This window comes from Orycteropus afer, unplaced genomic scaffold (genome assembly GCF_000298275.1).
Source record: "Orycteropus afer afer isolate SDZICR_OR568_19922 unplaced genomic scaffold, OryAfe1.0 scaffold00076, whole genome shotgun sequence".
Lineage (NCBI taxonomy): Eukaryota > Metazoa > Chordata > Mammalia > Tubulidentata > Orycteropodidae > Orycteropus > Orycteropus afer.
The window spans coordinates 3,640,633-3,648,658 of record NW_006921663.1 but is presented as its reverse complement, the minus strand read 5'-3'; positions in this window follow the sequence as shown (position 1 = coordinate 3,648,658).

The window sequence follows — 8,026 nt, the reverse complement described above, 5'->3', positions numbered from 1 at the left end:
AAAAAAAAAAAAAGACCAGGTTTATTGTTCTGATATAACCTGGTGAGACCCCTGAGAATATGGTCCTTTGTCACCCTTCAGGTTTAGAATTGAACTCACTCCTGTGGCTTCCAACCAAACAATAGATAGGTATATATGTTGAACATCAGGCAGATATACTCCTTAGAATGATCAGTCATAGGAGAACAGAAGGATAGTGTCTATAGGGAGATAGCTCAGGCAGCAGAAATGCATAGGAAAGGATACAGGTAAGAGGTAACTAGGGAAGAAATGGGAAGAGAGTTGTTACACTGTGGGGAATTGCAGTCAATTTCACAAAACAAAATGTGTATGAATTGCTATAAGGAAAATGAATTTGCTCTGTAAAATTTCACCCAAATCACAATAAAAATTACAACAACAAAAAAAAGAATCAATCAAAAGTGAAAAGTTTGTTTTAAAATCAGTATTATTATTGGCTCCAACACTGAAATGGCAAGATGATATCAGATTGCAACAGAACTGGCAAGTGAATGTGTTCTTTTTTCCATTCTCTAGTATTATTTATCAGGCACAACTTAAGTTTGAATCATTTATTATATGACTACTACAGATAGAAAAGTTGCACTCCTTTGTTCTCATAGCAAAAACTGCTAGTTGCCGATGTAATTTGAGGCTCTTTTGCTTTCTTGAAGGTAATATGCTCATCTAGACTACCACATTTCCCAGGCTCCCTTGCAGATAGGTGTGGCTGGATGATTAACCAGATAAAACCAAAACCAAACCCAATGCAATCAAGTCTATTCCAACTCACAGTGACCCTTTACCACAGAGTAGAATTGTCTTAGGGTTTCCAAGGCTGTCCATCTTCTATGGAAGCAAATTGCTTCATCTTTCTTCCACAGAATGGCTGGTGGGTTCAAACTACTGACATTTTGGTTGGCAGCTGAACACTCTAACCACTACACCACCTGAGCACCTTGACTAATAGGATATATGCGGAAATTGTTATAGTTCCTTCTAGGAAAGCTCTTTGAAATGGGAACACATAGCTGGTGCTGTTCTTTTATCCCTTCATAGGAGTCACAATCTCTAATGATGTGGAGACCACCACCACCAGCCCTGAACTACCTGTCTCTATTTTGCACAGGATAGAAAGCTCTATCTTGTTTAAGCCACTATTATTTCAGGTTTCTTTCCAGCTAAACACCATTCCTAACTGAAAAACTATACTTGTCATCTTCCTTAAAGCTGAAAATTTCAGTAACAAATGTTCTTTAAAAATAATGAGAAATCTTTTGTTTTGAAATAATAAAATCTGAATTCTTGTATTATTTTAAAGAATAAAAGACTTCACCCAAGTCACAATAAAAGAATAGAAGCCATATCCTTTAACCACTACACCACAAGAGCTCCTTCCAAGGGCACATCACACTTACATGCTCAAAACTGAATTCAGTATCTTCCCCCAAGAGAGGCATCTTCACCTGTTTTCCCTATTTGGTACCATTATCCACCAGTCACCTCAATTATCCTTAGACTCTACCTTACCTCTCTTGACCCCTGTCTTTGTTACTCAATGATGCCATAACAAAAGACACCACAGGTGGGGGTCCTTAAAGAACAGAAATTTATTATCTCATAGTCATCATAGAGCAACATCATGGAGTCTGCTTAAGTAGAAGCAAAAGAAATTTCCTGAGGGATAGATTCAATTTGGACCAGGAAGATGTCCAAATTCACAGAATAAAAATGGCCATTCTACCAGATAATGAAGAAAAGATTTTTGTACAGATGGAGCCGGAACTAAAAGTTACGAAATAATAATTAGTTGAAATGTTACTGGAGCCACCAAGGGAAACACTAACACTGAGTAGGATGAAAAGGAAAGACTTTTATTTATGCTAGCACAGACTCAGTGGATTTGCATCCAGAGACTGAGCCCTGAACAAAGGCCACATGGGGCCTTTATGGGGTTCTTCTTCCAGGGTATTCAGGGTAAAAGGGTGATTGGTTATTTGCAAAAAGATGCCAGCTAGCAGTTTTTACAGAAGAAAAAAAAAACATGCTTGAGAGGAAGACTGGAGGGGGAGTATGGGTAGAGGAATAAGGAACGGGGAGTAAGGTCAAAAAATTTTCCACTCTCTATACATGGTTTTTCAAGCCGGTCCGAGCCAGATGTCTTTGTCTCACAACAAGTTGTTTCACTGCTCAACAGAACTTTCCTACTTAGGTAGGCACAGGTTATAATTCATTGTTAATGCTTCTCAAATTCTCCTCTCTCGCCTCAGAAAGACAATCAGGGGAGTCAAAGTGGAATAGTGAAGAATGGAGATTTAGCAGGAATAGGTGGACAACATATATGCAGGATCACATGATTGGTTGTTGCTGTTGCTAGGTGCTCTTGAGTCAGTTCTGACTCTTAGCAACCCTATGTACAACAGATCAAAACATTGCCCAGTTCTGTGACATTCTCAAAACTTTTGCTATGCTTGGGCATAGCATTGCAGCCACTGTGTCAATTCAATTTGTTGAAGGTCTTCCCCTTTTTCACTGTTCCTCTACTTTATCAAGTATGATATCCTTCTCCAAAGACTGGTCTCTTCTGACAAGACCAAAGTAGGAGGGCAAAATCTGGCCATTCTTGCTTCTACGGAGCATTTGGGCTGTACTTCCTCCAATATAGATTTGTTCATTCTCTAGCAGTCCGTGGTACCTTCAATATTCTTCACCAATACCACAAATAAAATGCATCAATTTTTCTTCAGTCTTTCTTATTCATTGTCTAGCTCTCACATGCATATGAGGCTATTGAAATATCCTGGCTTGAGTCAGGCACATCTTAGTCTCCAAAGTGACATCTTTGCTGTTTAATAATTTAAAGAGGTCTTTTGCAGCAGATTTACCCAGTGCAATATGTCAGTTAATTTCTTGACTGAAGCTTCCATGGGCATTGATTATGGATCTCAGTAAACTGTAATCCCTGACAACCTCATTTTTTTCTCCATTTATCAAAACACTGCTTATTGGTCTAGTTGTGATTCTTTTTGTTTACGTTATGTTGAAGCGTAATCCCTAATAAAGGCTGTAATCTTTTACCTTCTCAGGAAGTGCTTTGAGTTTTCTTCACAACAAGTGTTGTGTTGTCTACATATTGTAAGTTGTTAATGAGTCTTTCTCCAATCCTGATGCCACTGATTTTTCTTCACTTTCAGCAACCAGTGTTGTGTCATCTACATATTTTAAGTTGTTAATGAGTCTTCCTCTAATCCTGATGCCATGTTCTTCTTCATATAGTTCACTTTCTTGGAGTATTTGCTCAGCATACAGATTGAATAATAGTGAAAGGGAATAACGCTGACACACACTTTTCCTGATTTTAAACCATGCATTATTCCTTGTTTTGTTCAAATGCATGCCTCTTGGTCTATGTATAGGTTCATCATGAGCACAATTTAGTGTTCTGGAATTCCCATTCTTCACGTTATCCATAATTTGTTAGGATCCACACAGTAAAATCTTTCTGGTATTCCTTGCTTTCAGTCAAAATCTATCTGACATCAGCAATGATATCCTTCAGTCCATGCCCTCTTGGGAAGTCAGGCTTAAATTACTGAAACTTTCTTGTTAATGTGCTCCTGCAACTGTTTTTGAATTATCTTCAACAAAATTTTACTTGCATGTGATAGTAATGATCTGGTTCAATAATTTCTGCATTCTGTCAGATCTCCTTTCTTTGGAATGGGCACAAATATGGATCTTTTCCAGTCATTTGGCCAGGTAGCTATCTTCCAAGTTTCTTGGCATAAATGAGTGAGTGCCTCCGTTGCTGCATCCATTTGTGGAAACATCTCAATAGGTATTCTGTCAATTCCTAGAGCCGTGTTTTTCACCAGTTCTGTCAGTGCAGCTTGGACTTCTTCCTTCGGTACCATTGGTTCCTGATCATATGCCACCTCCTGAAATGGTTGAACATTGACCACCACTCATCTGTCAGTTGTCGTTACTATAATGGCTTGCGTGTTACTCTGATCTGGAAACTATGCCATCAGTATTTCAGCAGAGTCACTCATGGTGGACAGATTTTTAACAGAGCTTCCAGACTAAGGCAGACTAGGAAAAAGGACATGGGCAGGTCCTGTTCTGGGGTGTGGGAAATGGCTACTAAAAACCTTATGAATAACAGGGAAATACTGTGATACAGCATCAAGATGAGCCCCTCAGTTTGGAAGGCAATCAAAATACAAATGGGGAAGAGCTGCCTCCTCAAAGTAGCATCAACCTTAATGATATAGATGGGCCTAAACTTTCTAGACCTTCATTTGCTGATGTGGCACAACTCAAAGTGAGAAGAAACAGCTGCAAACATCCCTTAATAATCAGAATGTGGAATTACATAGTATGAATCTAGGAAAATTGGAAGTTCTAAAATATTAAATGGAATGCATAAAGATTGATATCCTTGGCATCAGTGAGCTGAGACGGACTGGTAATGCCCATTTTGGATCAGATAATCATATGGTCTGTTATGCTAGGGATGACAAAGAGAAATAAATGATGATGCATTCATTGTCAAAAAGAATATTTCAAGATCTACCCTGAAGTATCATCAATTGCTCATATACAAGTTTAAGATGAGGCTTAAGTTAATTAAAACAAGTCCATGAGAGCCAAAATATGATCTTGGTTATAATCCACCTGAATTTAGAGATCATTTGATATATAGATTTGATGCATTGAACACTAATGGCCAAAAACCAGATGAGTTGTGGGATGACATCAAGGGCATTATATATGAAGAAAGCAAAACATCATTAAAAATACAGGAATGGAAAGAAGATGAAAATGGATGTCAGAAGAGACTCTGAAACACGTTCTTGAAAGGAGATGTTCTGGTTACCTAGTGGCACTCTGAGAGGGAATATACCACAAATGGGATGGCCTTAACAAACAGCAGTTTATTCTTACAATTTGGAGGCTTTAAGTCCAAGTTCACAGTGCCAAGCTCTAGGGGCTGGATGAAAGCCCCTCAGCCTTGGGCTTCAGCTCTGCCTCCATCTCCCGGCCCACTGAAGCTAGAGACGTTTCTTCACTCGGCAAGCTATTAATTCAAGTCCATTGTAAGTCCCCAGGTCGGCAGAGCATGGCAGGTTGCTGAACAGCAACACGGCTACATGCAGAGTTCAAGCGTGCCACAAGCTAGAGACCATTCCTAAGTCTTCTCCTTATATACAGGAAGCAGACCACATCCCAAGGGCAGCTACTCAGCTGCTTGTGGTAGATCCCACTGTGGAGTTGATTGCCGTCTCATCATGGGGAATAACTACCACCAGCTGCCCAGCCACTCAACCAGGCCCAGACAAGTTGATACACAAACTTAACTACCACAGGAGAGTAGCTAAAATGAATGGAAAAAAATGATAAAGTAAAACAGCTGAATGGAAGATTTCAAAGGGAAGTTGGAGAGGACAAAGTAAAGTATTGTACTGTGCAAAGACCTGGAGTTGGAAAATCAAAGGGAAAGAACACACTCAGCAGATCTCAAGCTGAAAGTACTAAAGAAAAAATGTAAGCCTCAAGTTGGAATATTGAAGGATTCTATGGGCAAAATATTGAACCAGGCATGAAGCATCAAAAGGAGACAGAAGGAATACATGATTGGTCACAGGACAATGACAGAGCAGGTTATTCAGGTAACCTGCTATGAAAATTGTTTTCTCAATCATATCTTTTTCTGGGGGTCCAGTGTAAAGATTTGTCTATAATGGTGTGCATCAAAACCCCTTGGATATAAGCTATCAGGTCTTACATCTGTTAGTTGCAATTTATGGAAAGTTCAACTTTCCATTGTTGAAACATCCTCTGGGAATAGATTGTGACACTCTGCACCTGCCAGACCTCAGAGAAAAAAAATGTCTCCTGTAGGATATATAGTCAGCATCAAGATTAGGCCAGCATCAAGGTTAGAGGAACTGGTGTTTGAAAAGGCAACTTTAAAATTAAATATGGATTCTAGACTCATGCCAAGACTTTAAAATGGAGTCAAGCTTTCACTTTCAAACTGCTCTACATACACACACCAAATGTCTCTGATTTTAGGCTCTCATATATAGTTTAGAAAGCTAGAAGTTCTAATTCAGGGCATGGGTCTAGGGTGAGGTCTGTCTTTGTCAATTTCCATTCTAGTAGCTGCCAGCAATCCTTAGCATGCCTGGGCTTGTAGATGCCTCTGTTGTGTGTGTGTCTGTCTTCACATGGCATCTTCCTCTTGTGTGCGTCCCTGTATCTATCCTGCTCTTTCTATAACTCAGAAACAATTAAGTGTAGGACCAATCCTACTCTGGTATGGTTTCATTAACATAACAAAAGAAAAACATTATTTCCAGACAGGGTTATATTTACAGTTATAGGGGTTAGGATTTCAACACATATTTTGGGTGGTGTGGTAGTTTGTGTGTCAACTTGTCTGGGCCTGGTTGAGTGGCTGGGCAGCTGGTGGTAGTTATTCCCCATGATGAGACTGGCAATCAACTCCACAGTGGGATCTACTACAAGCAGCTGAGTAGCTGCCCTTGGGATGTGGTCTGCTTCCTGTATATAAGGAGAAGACTTAGGAATGGTCTCTAGCTTGTGGCACGCTTGAACCCTGCATGTAGCCGTGTTGCTGTTCAGCAGCCTGCCATGCTCTGCCAACCTTGGAATTTTCAATGGACTTGAATTAATGGCCTGCCGTGTAGTTTGGTAACATCCAGACTGTGCTTTTTTACTTGTCAACCTTGAGCTTGTCAGCCTCAGCAGCCAACAGCTGAGTAAAAGCCTCCAGCTTCAGTGGGCCAGGAGCAGGAGGAAGAGCTGAAGCCCAAGGTTGAGGGGCTTTCACCCAGCCCCTAGAGCCTAGCACTTTGAACTTGGACTTGAAGCTTCCAAACTGTAAGAGAATAAATTCCTGTTTCTTCAAGCCATCTCATTTTGTGGTATATTCTTCACAGAGCAGTACTAGGTAACCAGAATGGGATGGGGTGGGGGACACACACAATTCATGCCATAACATTCCCTAGATTCAAGATTCAATCTGCCTCTCAATCTGATGGTCTCCTTTCCACCAATTAATAAATTGCATCCACTTTATTTGTTTAGGAGGTGGCATTGAGGGAGGATGAAGTTGTGCATCAGAATCACCTGCATAATTTTCTTTTTAAGTAAGTATACATGCCCTGCCCCTACTTTGGAGATTCTGACCCAGTACTCTTTCTCATCTGCACTGCTCTTTACTTTCCACAGTCTCCAATTTATCTTCCATACTGCTGACAGAACTATTCTTTCAAAAAATGCTAACCTGAGAAAGCAACTTATGCTTAGTCTTCAGAAGCTTTAGGAGAAAGTCCAAACTCCTTTCAAAATCCTTCAGACTTTTGTCCTTACCCACAATTTCTACCTCATCTCCTACCACTTCCTTAGGAGCACCCAGCACTAAAACCTTATCAGAGTATGATAATCCTTTCCTTGCTTTGCTGTTCTTTTGTCTATGAATTTCCTCTCCAATCACTTTCTGTTTGGAAGTACCTTGTTCAAAAACCCTCTCCTGACTTCTTCAGTTATTTCCTCTTCTATGTTTCCACAATACCTTGTTTATACCATGATTTTGTATTTATTATCAGATAATTATAATTATTTATGTTTATACAATGTCTCAAGGAGCTCTGGTGGCTTAGTGCCTATGGATTTGAGTGCTGACCAGAAGGTCGGTAATTCAAACCCACCAGCCACCCCATAGAAGGAAGACTGGGTAACCTACTTCCATGAAGATTTCCTGCCTCAGAAACCCAAAGGGGGTTGCTAGGAGTCAGAAGTGACTCGATGGCAAGGAGTTTGTTTTTTGTTTTCTCTATACAATGTCTAATCCAATAAACTGAACAGTGTGTTCATTCATCTTTATATGTCCTAACAGAGCTGAGGAGCTCTGGTAGCATAGTGCCTAAGGCACTTGACTGCTAACCAGAAGGCTGGCGGTTCAAATCCACCAGCCACTCCTCGGAAGGAAGGTTGG